General features: G+C 38.8%; 1 long non-coding RNA gene across 8 annotated transcripts in view; it reads left to right on the top strand.

Annotated features, from left to right (window-relative positions):
* The window catches only part of LOC123787420 (uncharacterized), a 57,353-nt gene that overhangs the window by 5,061 nt on the left and 31,991 nt on the right, over positions 1-20,301 (top strand). For 7 of the 8 annotated variants that reach the window (XR_006778211.2, XR_015727620.1, XR_015727618.1 and 4 more), the window contains exons 2-3: positions 8,238-8,383; positions 12,430-12,524. This is a non-coding gene — a long non-coding RNA (uncharacterized LOC123787420). The remainder of the gene's footprint in view (positions 1-8,237; positions 8,384-12,429; positions 12,525-20,301) is intronic. The other variant, XR_015727621.1, reaches the window with a different exon arrangement.

Here is a 20,301-nt window from a genome sequence, read left to right as displayed (position 1 = left end):
TCTCCAATAGGGGCGCCTGGGTGGCTCAGTCATTAAGCGTCTGCCTTCGGCTCAGGGCGTGATGCCGGCGTTATGGGATCGAGCCCCACATCAGGCTCCTCTGCTGGGAGCCTGCTTCTTCCTCTCCCACTCCCCCTGCTTGTGTTCCCTCTCTCACTGGCTGTCTCTCTCTGTCAAATACATAAATAAAATCTTAATAAATAAATAAATAAATAAATAAATAAATAAATATTCTCCAATAACCCCCAGAGCACTCAGCTATCACCATGGTCCAGATGAGCAGTGTGTCTGCTGACTGCCGGGATAGTTACCTTGGTTCCTTGATGGGACTGGCTGGGGATTAATTTACAACAGTGCTGCCATATACCGTGTCCATGGTGGTGTCTGAAACAGGACAGGATTTTAAACTCATACAAAAATCATTAGATTCTCTGACTTCAAGAGTCTTAGATCACTGGTTAGCCTTGGATTATGTACTGGCTGAGCAAGGGGGAATAGGTGCTATTGCGAATATGTCTTGTTGCTTCAGTAATGTTTCTGGAGAACTGAAAGGCTGACATCATCCTCCAACAGGCTACATGGCTACAAAATTTTAACAACCCCACTGCCCAAACCACCTGGGAGTCCACTAGAGGGCACCTACCAAATGATACTTGGTTCTTGCCTTTCCTTGGACCTTAGTGGCCATTTTATTGCTGTTACTTTTGGGGCCCTGGGTTTTTAACCTCCTGGAAAAGCTGTGTCTTTCAGCTTCAGTAATTCCAAGTCAAGCTCGTGGCGGTGCAAGGATTCCAACCTACACCACTACAGGAGGATTCTAGTCCTTATAAATCATTAGAACAGTCAGTGAGACCCCTCCGGGGTAGGACAGGGACAATAGCCCCCATTCAGCGTGAAGCAGGTTCTGAAGATGAGACAGAGGAGGGACTGGACTGGGGTCCCCTCAACCCTGACCACAAAATCCAGTGTTCCTTGACTGCCTCCATAAGGAAAAAAAAAAAAAAAGCTAGAACTCTATGCCTCTTGAATAGTTTATCTTGCAGGAGTGCGGTGGGAAGATGCTTACTACAAAGACTGGCAAAGACAGGGCCAAACCAGTCTGCACCTAGATGGACCCCAGTGCTGACTTTCTCCCTCATTATAATAAAAATCCCTCCCAGGGGTAGAGATTTAACATACTAATTAGACATGTCCTACCTAAGAATCAAGACCTTTAAGTGCTGAGAGCCAAAAATTCCCCACCTCTGCGTGTTCAGATGTTACCCTTTTCCTGCCTAACTCTAATTTTAAAGCTCTCCCTGACCTCTCCTCAGGGAGCCAGCCTGGAAAGCCTCAGGGCTGCTGCTGTCTCCCTTGTGCTGGAGGAGAAGCCCCAGTAAAGCCTTGCCTGGAACTCCCATTTGGCTTCTTGTCAATTTCTATTGTTTAGCGAGCCCAGGGGCCCCTTCCGGTATCAGACCTCTATTTTCAAGGTTGATTCTCAGCATCTGGAGAATCGTGCCTGATTGAGAAATGCTGGGGTAAAGGACCCTCCCATGTTGGCTCCATAAGCCAGATCCAGTATCTTTCATTCTCTAGTGAAAAAGAAACAGGGAGGTATTCCATGGCTGTGACGGCATTTCCAGGATGGCTGCTGTTGCTTAATAGCATCAGGGGCAAAGGAGCATTGATAATCACTCCCAACTGGAGATCATAAACAAGTTATCTTGAGTGAGTGACTTACATCCTGAATTTGTCCAGAGCAACTTGGGTTTTTAACCACAAAGTTTGGTCAGGAGGTTTGGATTTCTCTCCGTGTTAGATCCCTTTCCTCTTATATTTATTGTCAATAAATGTATTCTAATTTTATTCAAGTTTTGAGGCCAAATTCCTGATGATTAAAAAACTGAGGGTTATTTCTTCCTAAGTATCGTACTTACTGAGGTCTTCTTAGCTGGTAATTGATTGGACAGCGTCGAGGCAAATCTACACTGGTCTTTGGTGGTGCTGTTTTTTAAAAATATACAAACCGTATTTATTCCGTTTCAAATTATTGTATATAATATATATGCTGGTCTTTGCATCTGGCACATTCTTTTCAATTCTATTGGAGCTTCTGTTCCTTTGCCCTGTCCTTAAGATGTTACTCAGACTCATTCTGAGGGCAAAGACATTTACATATAAATTGTCTAACAAAACACAGCTCTCAGTCAGTAACCATCTCTTGGGATTCTGAGTCATCCAGGAGGGCAGACTAAAGAGCGCAGGGTTGCTGGTCTAGTGGGAAGTGTGTAGGCTAGGGAGATTCTCATTTTGAGAGGATTTGTAGCTTAAGCAGGAAAAATATGAACTCCAACTACTGTTCTTTGGCTTAAAACGAATTTTGATTTTTTATTTCATTTTTGGAGTAGGTAAAATATTCATAGCATTCAAAACTTTAAACTTTTTTGAATGAAAAGATAATTCCATTTTTAAAGTCACTTTCTTCCTTCTTTCTTTTTTTTTTCTTTAATTCAAGTTGGTTAACATATAGTGTAGTATTGGCATCAGGAGTAGAATTTAGTGACTCATCACTTAACATTTGACACCCAGTGCTCATCCCAACTCCTTTATTTCTTTAAAAAGCTTCTTTTGAAGTACAGATGATATATAATAAACTGCACATATTTAAAATGTGCAATTGGTATTTTTAGCATATTGATATGCCTGTCAAACCATCACCACAGTCGAGATAGTGAGCATATCCGTCACCCCAAACAGCTTTCTTTTTATTTATTTATTTATTTATTTATTTATTTATTTATTTATTTGACAGAGACAGAGACAGAGACAGCCAGCGAGAGAGGGAACACAAGCAGGTGGAGTGGGAGAGGAAGAAGCAGGCTCCCAGCGGAGGAGCCTGATGTGGGGCTCGATCCCATAACGCCGGGATCACGCCCTGAGCCGAAGGCAGACGCTTAACCGCTGTGCCACCCAGGCGCCCCCCCAAACAGCTTTCTCATGCTCATTTGTATTCCTCCTCGTGCGTTTCCCTGATGACTAGTAATGTTGAGCCTCTCTTCATGTGTTATTTTGACATATGTATATCTTCATTTTTTATAGTTTTATTGAGTTATAATTGATATATAGCACTAAGTTAATGATTTCACTTATGAATTTTGTGAAACGATTACCACAATAAGTTTATTTTTTATTTTTTTATTTTTTTAAGATTTTATTTATTTATTTGACAGAGATAGAGACAGCCAGCGAGAGAGGGAACACAAGCAGGGGGAGTGGGAGAGGAAGAAGCAGGCTCACAGCGGAAGAGCCTGATGTGGGGCTCGATCCCACAACGCCCTGAGCCGAAGGCAGATGCTTAACCGCTGTGCCACCCAGGCGCCCCCCACAATAAGTTTATTTAACATCCATCCTTTCATATAGATACAAAATAAAAGAAAAAAATTATTTTCTTCATGATGAGAACTCTTAGGATTTCCTCTGTTAACACTTTCATGTATATCATACAGCAGTGTAAACTATAGCCGCCATGTTGTAGATGACATCCCTTGTACTTATTTGTAACTGGAAGTTGTGTCTTTACACATCCTTCATCCAGCTCCCCCCCTTCCCACCTACGGTAACCACAAATCTGGTTTCTTTTTCTATGACTTTGGGTATTTTGTTTGTTATTAGATTCCACATATAAATGAGATCATAGAGTTTTATCTTTTTTCTGTCTGACTTATTTCACTTAGCATGATGCCCTCAAGGTCTATCCAAATGGCAGGATTTCCACATTTTTTATGGATAAATAATATTCCATTGTGTATATTATACACACATAATACACCACAACTGCTTTATCCATTCATCCATCAGTGGATGCTTAGATTATTTCTGTGTCTTGGCTATTATAAATAATGCTGTTATGAACATGTGGGTACATGTGTCTCTTTGATATAGTGCTTTTGTTTCCTTCAGGTATATACTCAGAAATGGGATTGTGAGATCATATGGTAGTACTACTTTTAATTTTTTGAGGATCCCCTATGTTGTTTTCCATGGTGGCTGCATCATTGTACAATCCTACCATCATTTACCAACCCTATCAATGTACAAAGGTTCCCTTTTCTTCACGTATACACCAGCATTTGTTATCTCTTATCTTTTTGATAATAGTCATTCTAACAGGCAAGAGGGGATACCTCATTGTGGTTTTTCTGTTTTTGTTTTTTTTAAGATTTTATTTATTTATTTGACAGAGAGACAGCAAGCAAGAGAGGGAACACGAGCAGGGGGAGTGGGAGAGGAAGAAGCAGGCTCCCAACGGAGGAGCCTGATGCGGGGCTCGATCCCAGAACACTGGGATCATGCCCTGAGTTGAAGGCAGACACTTAACAACTGCGCTACCCAGGCGTCCCACCTCATTGTGGTTTTAAAATGCATTTCTGTGATTAGTGGTTTTGAGCATCTTTAAATGTACGTGTTGGCCATTTGTATGTCTTCTTTGGACAAATGTCTACTCCAGTCCTTTGCCCATTTTTAAATTATTATTATTTTTTTTTACTATTGAGTTGTATGAGTTCCCTGTATATTTTGGGTATTAACCCCTTATCAGCTACATCTATAATTTGCATTTTGATTCTGCAAGTTGTCTTTTTATTTTGTTGATTTTGTTTATTTGTTTGTTGTTTTTGCTCTTTGGAAGCTTTTTAGTTTGATGTAGTCCCACTTGTTTATTTTTTAATTTGTTGCTTATGTTTTAGGTGTCATATCGAAAAAATTATTGCCAAGACCTATGTCAAGGAGTTTTTTTCCTATGTTTTCTTCTAGGATTGTTATGATTTCGTATCTTACATTTAGGTCTTCCATCCATTTTGGGTTAATTTTTGTGTGTGGTGTAAGATAGAGGTCTAGTGTCACTGTTTTACACACAGATATCTAGTTTTCACAGCACCATTTATCGATGAGATGGTCTTTTTTTCATTGAGTATTCTTGGCGCCCTTGTCTAATTCTAGTTGGCTGCATATGTTGGGGTTTACTTCTGGGCTCTCAGTTCTGTTCTATTGGTCTATGTATCTGTTTTTATGCTGGTACCATACTGTTTTTGATTAACTTTATGGTATAGCTTGAAATTAGGAAGTGTGATGCCTTCCGCTTTGTCCTTTCTTAGGATTGCTTTGGCTACTTGGGGTCTTTTGTGGTTCCCTATAAATTTTAGAATTATTTTTTCTACTTCTATAAAAAATGCCATTGGAATCTTGATAGGGATTGCATTGAATCTGCAGATAGCTTTGGTAGTGTAGACATTAAAAAATATTAATTTCTCCAATCCATGAGCACAGGATACCTTTTCATTTATTTGTCTCTGCTTCAGTTTCTTTCATCAATGTCTTGTAGTTTTCAAAGTAGAGATCTTTTACCTCCTTGGTTTAATTTATTCTTAAGTATTTATTGTTTTTGATGCTATTGTAAATGGGGTGGTGTTCTTTCTTTTTGGGGGTTATTTATTATTAGTATATAGAAATGCTACTTTTTAAAAATGTCTTTTTGTAACCTGCAACTTCACTGAATTTGTTGATTAGATCTAACAGTTTTTTGGTGGAGTCTTTAGGATTTTTCTCTATATAAAATCATGTCGTTTGCAAAGAGAGACAATTTTATTTCTTCCTTTACAATTCTGAATGCCTTTTACTTCTTTTTTCTTGCCTGGTTGCTCTGGCTAGGACTTCTAGTACTGTGTTGAACAGGAATGGTAAGAGTGACACTGTTGTCTTGTTCCTGTTTTTGGAATAAGGAAAAGCTTTCAACCTTTCACCATTGAGTTCATTAGCTGTGCGCCTGTTTTGTATATGGCCTTTATTATGTTGAGGTTCATTCCTTCTATACCTTATTTGTTAAGAGCTTTTATCATTAATGGATGTTGAATTTTTCAAATGCTTTTTCTGTGTCTATGGGTATGATCATCTGATTTTTTTTCTTTCACTTTGTTCATGTGATGTATCACAATGGTTGGTTTCTATATGCTGTGCCATACTTGATCCCAGGGATAAATCTCACTTGATCATGGTGAATGATATTTTTAATATCCTGCTGAATTTGGTTTGCTAGTATTTTGAGAATTTTTGTGTCTGTATTCATTAGGGATATTGGCCTATAGTTGTTTCTTTGTTGTCGTGTTTTCTTTTTTCTTTTTTCTTGTGATGTCATTTCCTGACTTTCCTATCAAGGTAGTGCTGGCCTTCTAAAATAAATTTGGGAGTGTTCCTTCCCTTTCAGTTTTTTTTTTTTTTTTTAAGATTTTATTTATTTGACACACAGAGAGATAGAGCACACAAGCAGGGGGAGCAGCAGAGGGAGAGGGAGAAGCAGGCTCCCCGCTGAGCAGGGAGCCTGATGCGGGGCTCAATCCCAGGACCCTGAGATCATGACCTGAGCCAAAAGGAGACTCTTAACCAACTGAGCCACCCAGGCACCCCCACCCTTTCAGTTTTTTGGAAGAGTCTGAGAAGGACTGGCATTAATTCTTCTTTAAATGTTTGGTAAAATTCATCAGCAAAACCATTTGGTCCTGGGCTATTCTTTGCTGGGAGATTTTTGGTTACTAATTCAATCTCCTTGGGACACCTGGGTGGTTCAGTCAGTTAAGTATCTGCCTTCAGCTCAGGTCATGATCCCAGGGTCCTGGGATGGAGTTCTGCATGGAGCTCCTTGCTCAGCAGGGAGCCTGCTCTCCCTCTGCCTGCCACTCCCCCTGATCGTCCTCTTTTTCTTTCTGTCTCTGACAAATAAATAAAAATTTTAATTCAATCTCCTTACTAGTAATCAGTCTGTTTGGAGTTTCTATTTCTCCTTGATTCATGCTTAGTAGATGACATATTTCTTTTTTTTTTTTTTAATATTTTATTTATTTGACAGAGCACAAGCAGGGAGAGCAGCAGGCAAAGGGAGAGGGAGAAGCAGATGCCCCGCAGAGTAGGGAGCCCAACTTGGGGCTCAATCCCAGGAAGACCTGAGCTGAAGGTAGACACTTAACCGACTGAATCACCCAGGTATCCCTAGATTGCATATTTCTAAGAATTTTTCCATTTCTTCTAGGTTGTCCAGTTTTTTGGCATATAGCTGTTCATAGTAGGTTCTAGTGATCCTCTGTATTTCTGTGTTATTGGTTGTAATGTTTCCTTTCCCATTTACAGTTTTGTTGGTTTAGGTCCTCTTATCTTCTCAAAGAACCAGCTCTTTGTTTTGTTAATCTTTTCTATTTTTCTCTTGTTCTTGGATTTATTTCTGCTATAATTTTTATTATTTCCTTCTGCTAAATTGGGCCAGTTTGTTCTTCTTTTTCTAGTTCCTTATGGCTTAGAGTTAAGTTGTTTATTTGAGATCTTTTTTGATAATTACTCTAGGCACTTAATGTTAGGAAGTTTCCTCTTAGAACTGCTTTTGCTGTGTCCCATAAGTTTGAGTATGTGTGTTTCCATTTTCACTTGTCTCAAGATACTTATTTATTTCTCTTTTGATTCATTGGTTGTTGAAAAGAATGTTGTTTAATTTCCATATATTTGTGAATTTTTCCATCTTCCTCCTGTTGTTGATTTCTAGTTCCATACCACCATGGTCAGAGAAGATATTTTGTATAAGACTTTAGTCTTCTTGAATTTGCTGAGACTTATTTTGTGGCATAACATACAGTCTATCCTAAGAAGTGTTCCATGTGCACTTGAAAAGTGTGTATATTGCTGTTATTGGATAGAATATTCTGTATATGTCTGTTAAGTCCATTTGATCTATAGTGCTGTGTAAATCTGTTTCCTTATTGATTCTGTGTCTGGATAATCTATCCATTGTTAAGAGTGGGGTCTTAAAGTCCCCAGCTGTTATCGTATTGCCGTTTGTTTCTCCTTTTAGCTCTCTTAGTTTTCGCTTTGTATATTTAGGTGCTCTGATGTAGGGTGCACGAATATTTACAATTGTTATGGCTTCTTGATGGATTGACCACTGTATCATTATATAATGATCTTCTTTGTTTCTTTTTACTATTTTTAGTTTTAAGTTTATTTTGTATGATACAAACATGGCTACTTCTGTTTTGGGGTGGTTTTTTCCTTACAGTTTTTTTGAAATACTGTTTTCTATCCCTGTATTTTCAGTCTATGTATATCTTTAAACCGAAGGTGAGTCTTTTGCAGGCAACATATCATTGGGTCTTGATTTTTGTTTTTTAAATCATTTCAGCCATCTCTGTCTTTAAGTTGGATTTTTTTTTTTTTTTAAGTAGGGTCCACACAGCATGGAGCCCAGCGTGAGGCTCAAACTCACGACCCTGAGATTGAGACCTTAGCTGAGATCAAGAGTTGGACACTTAACCAGCTGAGCCACCAGGTGCCCCTAATTGGAGAATTTAATCCATTTACACTTAAGGTAATTATTGATAAGTAAAGACTAACGCCATTTTGTTCATTCTTTTCTGGCTGTTTTGTAGATCTATTGTTCCTTGTTTCTTATCCTACTATTTTTTTTGTGTTTGGTGTCTTTTGGTATCAGTATGCTCTGACCCCATTATCCTGTTCTTTTGTGTAATTACTACAGGTTCTTCCCTTGTGGTTACCATGAGGCTTAAATAAATTTTCTCAAAATTATAACACCCTTACTCAAGTTGAGAAGAACTTCAATATCATTCCTAAACTTTACACTTTTATTTCTCCTTCACCTCACAATTTAAGTTATGAGGCTAAGGTTCACATATTTTTTATATTGTGTAACCAATAACAGATATTGTAGTTAAGGATATTTTTACTGTGTTTTTTAATTTTTAAGCTAGAGTCGTAAGTGAATTACACATCACCATTACCATATTATAGAATTTAACTTTGACTATATATTTACCATTACTAGCGAGTTTTATGTTACCTTCTTATGTTTTTATGATTTCTATTGGTTTCCTTCTATTCAAAGAACTCCCTTTTTCATTTCTTGTAAGACAAGTACAAAGGTGATGAACTTCCTCTGCTTTTGTTTAGAGAGTCTTTTGTTTGGGAGAAGGACAGATTTGCTGGGTGTAAAATTCTTAGTTGACAGATCTTTTTTCCTCCTTTCAGCATTTTTGAATATATCGTCCTGTTCTTTCCTAGCCCAATAAGTTTCTGTTGAGAAATTCACCAGTAGTCTTATGGAGGTTTTCTTGTATTAAACTTCCCTGTTTTTCTGCTGCCTTCAGAATTCTTCTGTCTTTGACTTTTGACAATTATAATGTATCTTGATGTAGTCCTATAGTCCTATTCATGGTCAGTTTATTTGGGCTCCTTTGGACCTCATGGATCTGGATGTCCCATTTCTCTCCAGAAGTTTGGGAAATTTTCAACCATTATTGCTTTAAATATGTTTTCTATCCCTTTCTCTTCTCCTGGCATTTCCACAATGCAGATATTATTTCTTTTGATTATGTTCTATAAGTACTGTAGGCTTTCTTTACTTTTTTTCATTCTTTATTCCTTTTGCTCCTCTGATTTCAAATGTCCTATTTTCTAAATCAGTGATTCTTTTGCATTTCTTTAGGTTGAGTCTACTGTTGAAGCTCTCTATTGAATTCTTCAGTCATTGCATTTTTCAGGTCTAGGATTTATGTTGTGGGGTTTTTTGAGGCTTTCTGTTTAGTGTACTTCATGCATTGTTTTCTGAATATTGTTTAATTGTGTTCTTTCTTTGTGTTCTTGTAGTTTGCTAAACTTTAAGAGGACTGTTCTGAATTGTGTGCTTGGCAGCTCATAGATCTCCATTTCTTTAGGATTAGTCATCAGAGGTTTATTAGTTTCCTTTGGTGGTGGCATGTTTACCTGATTTTTCATTGTCTTTGATTCCTTATGTTGTTATGTGTGCATCTGAGTGAGCAGTTTCCTCTTCTAGATTTCATAGGTTAACTTTAGTAGGGACAATTCTTTACCAGTCAGTTCAGTGTAGGTTCCTGGACAGTCTGCTGGTAACATCCTTGGGCAGATGGGATGTGCTGTCAGGGTCTGTCTTTATTTGAGACCACGGTCCAAGCTTTGTGGTTGGGGTGGAGGGGATACTGCTGACTGAGAACAACTAGGACAGCTGGCTTGGTTCACTGCCCAAGTGAGGCTGTAGGATGGGCTCTGCATTTGCCTGGGTTCTCTGGTCAGCTTACTAGACAGTCAGGTTGGAGTACTATACTCAGCAGTATACGGCACTATGAATTAGCTTCCCTGCTCTGGTGGGGCAGCAGAATGGGCCGCAGGGGCTACACAGCTCATTGTTTATGAACTTGAATCAGGCAAGACTGTGCACTGAATTTCCCTGGCCACTGCTTTTGCTCTGCAGATGGGGAAAGCCATAGGCTGTGCTCTCTGTTCAAGAGCTGCTATAAGCAGGGCTGTTGGATGGGTTATGTGGGTTCCTGTGTGCAGTGGTTAGATTCTCTGGTTGGGCAGGCTGAAGATTGTATTCAGCAATGGGCAGGGCTATGACTTCTGCCTAGGCTAGTTCCAGGCAGCTTAATAGATGAACCAGATCAGGCTTTCTCATCTGGAAGAACTGGAAATTACAGCCAGCTGTGTGCCACGCTATGACTCACTTGTCTGCCTGTGCGCAGCAGGCCAGTTCACAGGGCTTCCAAAGCTCTTTGTTCGAGGACCCTACCATCAGGCAAACCTGTACCCTGCTGAGTTCTCTGGTCAGACTGTGCTACGGGCTTGGCTCTGCACAAGCAAAACTGCTGATTGGGATTGCTCCTTGGGTGCCGCATGTAGGAATTTGGTCTAACAAGATCTGAGTACCAGTTGTGGCATGCCATTACCCATTCTCTGTCACAATCGGACCTCCAGTAGTTGAGCCCTCTAGATTCCTCTGTTATCCCTGTCAGATTAGTCCGAGTGGAGGCTCCCAGGAGGCAACCCACAATGCTGGGGCGCCTGGATGCTGGGCTCTCTCTTCCCTCCGGAGGAACTCTAGGCTCAGGGGAGACCTCTCAGCATGTTGCTGTGCCAGTCTTGGGGAGAGGCAGTGAGGTCAGTGTGTAACTCTCCTTTTACCCTTCTAATGAGGTCGTTTTTGGTCTCTGTGTTGCAGAGGGTGCGTCAGCCTCTCTCCCATGTTCTAGGATTCTCTCAGTGGTATCTTGCTTATGAATAGTTGTTAGCTGATCTCTTTATAAGAGGGAGTAGAGTCAGGAACAGACAATGTTGCCATCTTGATGACATCACTCCTGTATTTCTTCTTTGTTGAAGTGTCTGTTCACATCTTTTGCCTGTAGGAGGTATGGATCTTAAGTTTTTTGGGAGGTTTTGTTAAGGTTTTCTTTGCATATGAATATCCAAATGTTCCAGCATCATTTGTTGACAGGTCTGTCCTTTCTCTACTTCATTGCTTTTGTACCTTTGTCAAAAATTGATGATATATGTGTGGGTTTATTTCTGGACTTTTAATTTTGTCCCATTGATCTATTTGCTATTTTCAAGCTTAAAACCGTGCTGTTTTGATAACAATAGCTTTATAATAATTCTTGAGATCAAGTAGTGTTAGCCCCTCAAACTTTATTCTTCTTTTTCTTCTTTCTCATTTTGGTTATTTTAGATCCTTTGCATTTCCATTTGAATTTTAGCTTGTCAGTTGAATTGAAATTGAATCAGCTCATCAGTTTTTATCAAAAAATCTTGTGGGGTTATGGTTGGGATTTCATTAAATCTATAGATCAATTCATTCTCTTTCTTGTTCTCCTTTTTGACATAAAAAGTAGTTGCTGTACACACAGTTCTGCATTTGGCTCTTCTTGCTTCATAGTGAATCACAGAGATTTTTCTTATTCTCCCTTAGTCTCCATTTTAGTTTGTTGTGTTCTGTCATCAGGATGTACTTTATTAAATTCTTTTAGTCTCTTATGATGGATTTCTTGCTCATTTCCAGTGTCTTGCTATTACAAATAGCACTACAATACAATAATTATACATGTTTTTTCCTCTGTGGGCAAATAGAACTGCTGGGTAAATTTGAAAAATGTGATTGCTATGTCAAAATATATATGCTTTTGAAATTTTTTAAAAAAAGATTTTCTTTATTTATTTGAGAGAGAGAGCATGAGAGAGAGAAAGAGCACAAGTGGGGAGGCCAGGGGAGAGGGACAGAGGGAGCGGGAAAAGCAGACTCCCTGAGCAGGGAGCCTGACATGGGGCTCAATTCCAGGATGCTGGGATCATGATCTGAGCCGAAGGCAGACCCTTAACTGACTGAGCCCCTATGTCCTTGAAATTTTAATGGATAAATTGCCCTCCCTAGAGTTTTATCAATTTATATTCCTGCCATTAATAGAATAGAAAGCCTATTTTGCCATAGTTTCAACAGTGCATTACCAGGCCTTTCCTTTTTTTGTCAAGTTGATAGGTGTGGATGGTCTATCAAAGTTATTTTGATTTGCATTTCTTTAGTACAAGTAAGTTTATCTTTTTATTTTAAAGTAAGTTCTGCAGCCAGTATGAGGCTTGAACTCAAGACCCTGAGATTAAGATTCGCATGCTCTACTGACTGAGCCAGCCATGCACTCCTAGTACAGGTAAGTTGAAACATCTTTTCAGTGTTTAGGAGCCATTTGTATTTCTTTTTTCTGTGATTTTTTTGTTGTCGTTGTTCATGTACTTTGCCCATTTTGTTTCCTGTTGGATTGTCAGAATCTTTCAGTTCCAAGGAAATCTTAGCCCTTCGTGTGATGTGAGTTGCAAATATTTTTTCCCATCTTGCCATTTGAGTTTGCTTATAGCACTTTTTTTCTTCTATAAGGAACACTTTCATCCTTATGCATTTGAAGTCATTAACCTTTCCTTAGAGGCTTTGGATTTTTTTTTCTAAAGATTTTATTTATTTGAGAGAAAAAAAGAGAGAGTGAGCATGAGTGGGGTGGAGGGGCAGAAGGAGAGGGAAAGGGAGAAGCAAACTCCTCTCTCCTGAGCAGGGACCCCAATGCAGGGCTCGATCCCAGGACCCTGAGATCATGACCTGAGCCGAAGGTAGATGCTTAACTGACTGAGCCAGCCACCCAGGTGCCCCGAGGCTTTGGATTTTTAATCTTAATTAGAAAGGCTTTCTCTACTCGTAGTCTATATTTGGATTTTCTCATGTTTTCTTCCAACTTTTATGAATTACTGTTTTTCTTGTTTTTGTTTTTATTTTACACTTAAATCTTTTATTTGGAGTTTATTCTACTACATTGTATGGTATCCAGTTTGTTTGCTTATAGATCCAATACCCTTTATTAAAAAGTCTGTCTTTATCCCTACTGATCTTTGGTACCACCTTTACATGTAGCATGTTTCCATGTGTTTGGGTCTATCTCTGGGTTTTCTGTTCTGTTCTGTTCTGTGGGTGGTATAATCATGCATCAGAATCATTCTGTTTACATTACTTTTTTAAATTATGATCTGGTAGGGGTAGTCTCCCTTATTGTCTTTTTCACTCTTCTGTCTCTTATTAATTTTTCCATACGAACTTTACAATCAGTCTATTAAAGAAAACTGTTGTCATTTTTATGGGGATGATATGCCATTTATAAATTAGGGAAAATTGTGACGTTAGGTCTTAGCTAAGAACATGACATGCCTTTCATTTGCTCAGCTTTTCTGAATATGCTAGTGTTTTAACATTGTTCATATAGGTCTTGTAAAGTTTATTCCTAAGTATTTTGTCTTTTTAATTGCAATTATGATCTTTTCCCCATCATGTCTTCTGTTTGTTGTTTGTAAAACTGCTAGTTATCTTTGTATTTATTTTGTTTCCACTATCTTGTTGAATTATTACCATAGTTTTTTTAGTTGAATCTCTTAGATTTTCCAAGAATACCACCATACCCCCTTCAAAAATGATAGATTTGTTTCCTTCTTTACAATTTTTATGTCTCTAATTTATTTGAGGGTTTTTGTTTGTTTTGTCTAATTGTTTTCAAATTATTTTCCCTCTTTAATCCTCTTCTTTTCCTTGGGTTTGCTGCTTTTTCATGCATTGTATCATTTGAAAGCCACACATATCTATCAGAAAACCTAACATCGTTTAAATAAATAAGGCTTTATTTTTCTTACATGGAAGTAGTCTGGAGGTAGGAGGTCTGAAGTTCAGCTTCATCAGTAACCTAATTTTTTTCTCTGCTGTCTTAACATGTTGGCTTGTTGCCTCATGATCACAATATGGCTGCCAGAGCTCTGGGTATCACATTCATATTCAAAGGAAGAAGTGAGGTTAAGGTAAGATGAGGTGAAAGGCAGTAAAGTAAGTCTTCCCATCATGCTTCTCTTTCTGTCTCATTGACTAGACATAGGTCACGTCACCATCCCTAGCTACAAGGGAGTTTGGGAAAGTAGGTGTTTACATTTCCAGTCTGTAGTGGAGATGGGCAAGGAAGAAGGGGGTTGGAAATGGGTGGTGAGTTATCTACCCATGTCTGTTGGAGGCATCATTACTTCTTCATGTTTATATGCAGGAGTAAAGGAAGATCTTTGAACTGATCCTAAAGAGTCACTATAATCTTGAAGGCTAAGGTGTTTTTTGCATCATTATTGTTTTGTATAAATAGAAAATCAAGCTTTCCAGAAGAGTGTGAATTTAAAGTGTGGAATGAGAAAAGGCGAGTGGCCCAGATGGTCATCTATCAAAATCAACCAAGATCTCTAAAACAAAGGAGCCTAAGTTGAAGCAGGCAGCCTAGCATTTTTTCTAGTTGTGGCTGGCCATGTGTTTATTAGAGATCCCCTCTTGAAGTAGATGTCTGGGGCAATCAAAGCTCAAGGCGGGCACTTGCATCATAAAAAACAACAGCAAAAAACTGTCAGGGCTTATACCACAATTCTCCTTTATCCTTAGCCCCTGACAACCACATATCAGCTGTCTCTATACATTTAACTATTCTGGGTATTTCATAGAAGTGGAATCATAAATATGTAAACTTGAATCTGGCATCTTTCATTTAGCATAATGTGTTGGAGGCTCTCCCAGCATGCAGCATGTGGTAGCACTTCTTTCCTTTTTTTTCTTTTAAGATTTATTTATTTATGAGAGAAAGAGCCTGTGCGCATGCTCACGAGGGGGAGGGGCAGAAGGAGAGGGAGAGAGAGAATCTCAAGCAAACTCTGTGCTGAGCGCAGAGCCTGATGTGGGGCTCAATAACCACAACTTGGAGATCACGACCTGAGCTGAAACCAAGAGTGAGACGCCTAACAGACTGAGCCACCCAAGTGCCCCAGTACTTCATTCCTTTTTTAAAATATTTTTTATTGATATAATTAACATATAACATTAGTTTTAGGTTTACAACACAATATTTTGATATATATATATATGTATTGTGAAATGATTGCCACAAGTCTAGTTAATATCCATCACCATACATACTTAACGAATTTTTTTCTTATAACAAGAACTTTTAGGATTTACTCTCTTAGCAGTTTTCAAATATACAATACAATAATAACTATAGAACAAATATACATTTTGTGTATATTACATCCCCATGACTTATTTTATAAGTGGAAGTTTGTGCTTTTTTTTTTTTTTTTTTTTTTAAAGATTTTATTTATTTATGTGACAGAGAGACAGCCATCGAGAGAAGGAACACAGCAGGGGGAGTGGGAGAGGAAGAAGCAGGCTCATAGCGGAGGAGCCCGATGTGGGACTCGATCCTGGTAAGCCGGGATCACGCCCTGAGCCGAAGGCAGACGCTTTAACGACTGCGCTACCCAGGCGCCCCATGGAAGTTTGTGCTTTTTAACCCCCTTTACCTTTTTACTCCCTACCCCACCCCTTCCTCTGGCAGCCACCAGTCTATTTTCAGTTTCCATGAGGTCCAGGTGTTTTTTGTTTGTTTTATTGTGTGTTTGCTTTTAGACTCCACGTATAAGTGAGATCATATAATATTTGTCTTTCTCTGACTTATTTCACTTAGCCGAATGCTGTCAAGGCCCATCCATACTGTTGTAAATTTCATGGTTTTATTTCGGTGTAGTCTCAACAGTTTATTTTGTTTTGTTTCCCTTGCCAAAGGTGACATATCTAGAAAAATGTTTCTACAGCTGATGTCAAAGAGCCCTTTTCCTATGTTTTCTTCTAGGAATTTTATGGTTTCAGATCTCACATTTAGGTCTTTATCTGTTTTGAGTTTATTTTTGTGTATGGTGTGAGAAAGTGGTCCAGTTTCATTCTTTTGCCTGTAGCTGTCCAGTTTTCCCATCACCATCTGTTGAAGAGACTTTTTCCCATTTTATATTCTTGCCTCCTTTGTCATAGATTAATTGATCATATAAGCATGGGTTTATTTCTCAGTTCTCTATCCTGTTCCATGGATCACTGTGTCTATTTTTGTGCCAGTATCATACTGTTTTGATAACTACAGCTTTGTAGTATATCTTGAAATCCGAAATTGTGATACCATCAGTTTTGTTCTTCTTTTTCAAGATTGCTTTTGCTATTTGGATTCTTTTGTAGTTCCATACAAATTTTAGGATTATTTGTTCTAATTCTGTGAAAAATGATGTTGGTAGTTTGATAGGGATTGCATTAAATCTGTAGGGTGCCTTGGGTAGTATGGACATGTTAACAATATTGGTTCTTCCAGTCCTTCAGCATGTTATATCTTCCCATTTGTTTGTGTCATCTTCAACTTCTTTCATCATTGTTTTACAGTTTCTGGTGTACAGGTGTTTGATCTTTTTAAGTTTATTTCTAGGTATTTTTTAAAAATTGTTGGTGCAGTTGTAAATGGGATTGTTTTCTTAATTTCTCTTTTTTTTTCTTTTAAAGATCTTATTTATTTATTTGACAGAGACAGCCAGCAAGAGAGGGAACACAGGCAGGGAGAGTGGGAGAGGAAGAAGCAGGCTCCTAGCAGAGGAGCCTGATGTGGGGCTCGATCCCGGAACGCCAGGATCACGCCCTGAGCCGAAGGCAGACGCTTAACGACTGCACCACCCAGGCGCCCCTCTTAATTTCTCTTTCTGTTACTTCATTATTAGTGTATAGAAATGGATCTGATTTCTGTATATCAATTTTGTATCTTGTGACCTTACTGAATTATTTATCAGTTTGAGTAGTTTTTTGGTGGAGTCTTTAGGGCAATCTATATACAGTATCATGTCTTCTGAAAATAGTGAAAGTTTTTCTTCTTCCTTACCAATTTGGATTCCTTTTATTCCTTTCTCTAGTCTGATTGCCGTGGCTAGGACTTCCAATACTATGTTGAATAAAAGTGGTGAGAGCATATCCTTGTCTTGTTCGCAGTCTTAGGGGAAGAGCTCTCAGTTTTTCACCATTGAGCATGATGTTACCAGTGGATTTTTCATATATGGCCTTTATTATGTTGAGGTTTGTTCCCTCTAAACCTACTTTGCTGGGGCTTCTGGGTGGCTCAGTCAGTTAAATGTGTGCCTTCGGCTCAGGTCATGATCCCAAGGTCCTTGGATCGAACCCCATATCGGTCTCCCTGCTCAGCGGAAGACTGCTTCTCCCTCTCCCTCTGCCCCTCCCCCTGGCTTGTGCTCTCTCTCGTGCTCTCTTTCATTATCTCTGTTGCTATCTCTGTCTCACTCTCAAACAAATAAATAAAATCTTTAAACAACAAAAAAAATAAACCTACTTTGTTGAGGGTTTTTATCATGAATGGATGTTGTACTTTTTCAAATGCTTTTTCTGCATCTATTGAAATGATCATATGGTTTTTATCCTTTCTCTTGTTGATGCAATGTATCACATTGATTGATTTGAACTACCCTTGTATCCCAGGAATAAATCCCATTTGATTGTGGTGTTTTGTATTGTTTTGTTTTAATATATTGTTGGAATCAGTTTGCTAACATCTTATTGAGGAACTTTGCATCTATGTTGGTCAGAGATACTGGGATGTAGTTTTCCTTTTTTTACGTGTCTCTATCTGATTTTAGTATCAGGGCAATGCTGACCTCTTAGACTGAATTTGGAAGCTTTCCTTCCTCTTCCATATTTTGGAATAGTTTGAGAAGAATATTAACTCTACTCTTACGTGTTTGGTAGAATTCACCTGTGAAGCCATCTGGTCTGGACTTTTATTTATTGGGAGTTTTTGGATTATTGACTCAATTTTACTGCTAGTAATTTATCTGTTCAAATTTCAGCTTATATGTAATATACTATGCATATAGCAATCTATATTAGGTTGGTGGTCGCTTAAGTTTGAACCCATTTTAAAAGCTAAATTTCCGTTCCCCCCCCCAAACACAAACACACATTTTGTGTATATGGCGTCGCCATACTTTATATCCTTTTATTTTGTGGATCCCTTGACTAATTTTTATAGATATCATTGATTTTACCATTTTTGTGCTTTAATCTCTACTGGTTTCATAAGGGATTAATCTACTTTTATTGTGTTTGTATGTACCTGTGAATTTTTTCCTTTACTAATTTTCTTACTCCTGATTGTGAGCTTTCCTTTCCACTCAAAGAATTCCCTCTAACATATTTTTTAAAGATTTTATTTACCTATTTTAGAGAGCATGTGCACGCTAGTGGGGGGAGGGGCAAAAAGGGAGGGAGAGGGACAAGCAGACTCCACACTGAGTGTGGAGCCCAATGCAGGGTTTGACCCCATGACCCTGAGATCATGACCCAAGCCAAAATCAAGAGTTGGCTGCCCAACCACTAAGCCACCCAGGCAGTCCTCTAACATTACTTGTAAGCCTTGTGTAGTGATGATTAATTCCTTTAAGCTTTGTTTGTCTGAGAAATTCTTTATCCCTTCTTCTATTCTGAATGATAGTCTTGCTGGATAGAGTGATCTTGGTTTCAGGTTTTTTTCTTTTGGCACAAATGAGCACTCATTTCTGGCCTGCAAAGTTTCTGCTGAAAAATCAGCTGATAGCCTTATGGGATTTCCCTTGTATGTAACTCTTTTCTTTTCTCTTGTTGTTTTTTAAAATTCTCTCTTTATCACTACGTGTTGCCATTTTAATTATTACGTGCCTTGGTGTGACCCTCCTCAGATTGATTTTGTTGTACACTGTCGGTGCCTCCTGCATATGGATTTCTGTTTCCTTCTCCGCATTAGGGAAGTTTTCAGCTATTACTTCTTCAAATAAATTTTTTGCCCCCTTTTATCTCTCTTCTCCTTCCGGGATCCCTGTAGTGTGAATATTATTACACGTGATGGTGTCACTGAGTTCCCTTAACCTATTCTCATTTATTATTATTTTTTCTTTTTCCTGTTCTGTTTGGTTGCTTTCCATTACTCTTTCTTCCAGTTCACTGATCTGTTCTTCTGTTTTCTCTCTCTTTTTTTTTTTTTTAAAGATTTTATTTATTTGACAGAGAGAGAGACAGCCAGTGAGAGAGGGAACGCAAGCAGGGGGAGTGGGAGAGGAAGAAGCAGGCTCCCAGCAGAGGAGCCTGATGTGGGGCTCCATCCCAGGACCCCGGGATCATGCCCTGAGCCGAAGGCAGACGCCCAACGACTGAGCCACCCAGGCACCCCTCTTCTGTTTTCTCTAATCTGTTTATTCCCTGTAGTGTATTTTTAATTTCAGTTATTGAGTTCTTCATCTCTGATTTTTTAAAAAAATATTTTCTGTCTCTTTGTTGAAGGTCTCACTGAGATTCCCCACTGCTTTTTCAAGTCCAGTATCTTTATGACCATTTGAATTCTCTATCAGGCATATTGCTTATCTCTGTTTCAGTTAGTACCTTTTGCTGTGATTTTTGTCCTGATCTTTCATTTGGGAGATATTCCTCTGTCTCCTCATTTTTTCCTAACTCTTCCTAATTTCTCTGTGCTAAGAAAGTCAGCTGCTTCTCCTGGTCTTTAAAGTAGTGGCCTTACTCTGGAAAAGTGTGGAGGTCCCTTAAAAAGTTAAAAATTGAGCTACCCTATGATCCAGCCATTGCACTACTGGGTGTTTACCCCAAAGATACAGACGTAGTAAAGAGAAGGGCCATATGCACACCAATGTTCATAGCAGCAATGTCCACAATAGCTAAATCGTGGAAGGAGCCGAGATGCCCTTCAACAGATGACTGGATTAAGAAGTTGTGGTCCATATATACAATGGAATATTACTCAGCTATCAGAAAGAACGAGTTCTCAACATTTGCTACAACATGGACGGCACTGGAGGAGATAATGCTAAGTGAAATAAGTCAAGCAGAGAAAGACAACTATCATATGATTTCTCTCATCTATGGAACATAAGAACTAGAATGATCAGTAGGGGAAGAAAGGGATAAAGAAAGGGGGGGTAATCAGAAGGGGGAATGAAACATGAGAGACTATGGACTATGAGAAACAAACTGAGGGCTACAGAGGGGAGGGGGGTGCGGGAATGGGA

This window comes from Ursus americanus, chromosome 19 (genome assembly GCF_024610735.1).
Source record: "Ursus americanus isolate L20-20 chromosome 19, mUrsAme1.1.p, whole genome shotgun sequence".
Lineage (NCBI taxonomy): Eukaryota > Metazoa > Chordata > Mammalia > Carnivora > Ursidae > Ursus > Ursus americanus.
The sequence above is the reverse complement of the archived record's forward strand: the minus strand, read 5'-3'. Positions and strand labels throughout refer to the sequence as shown.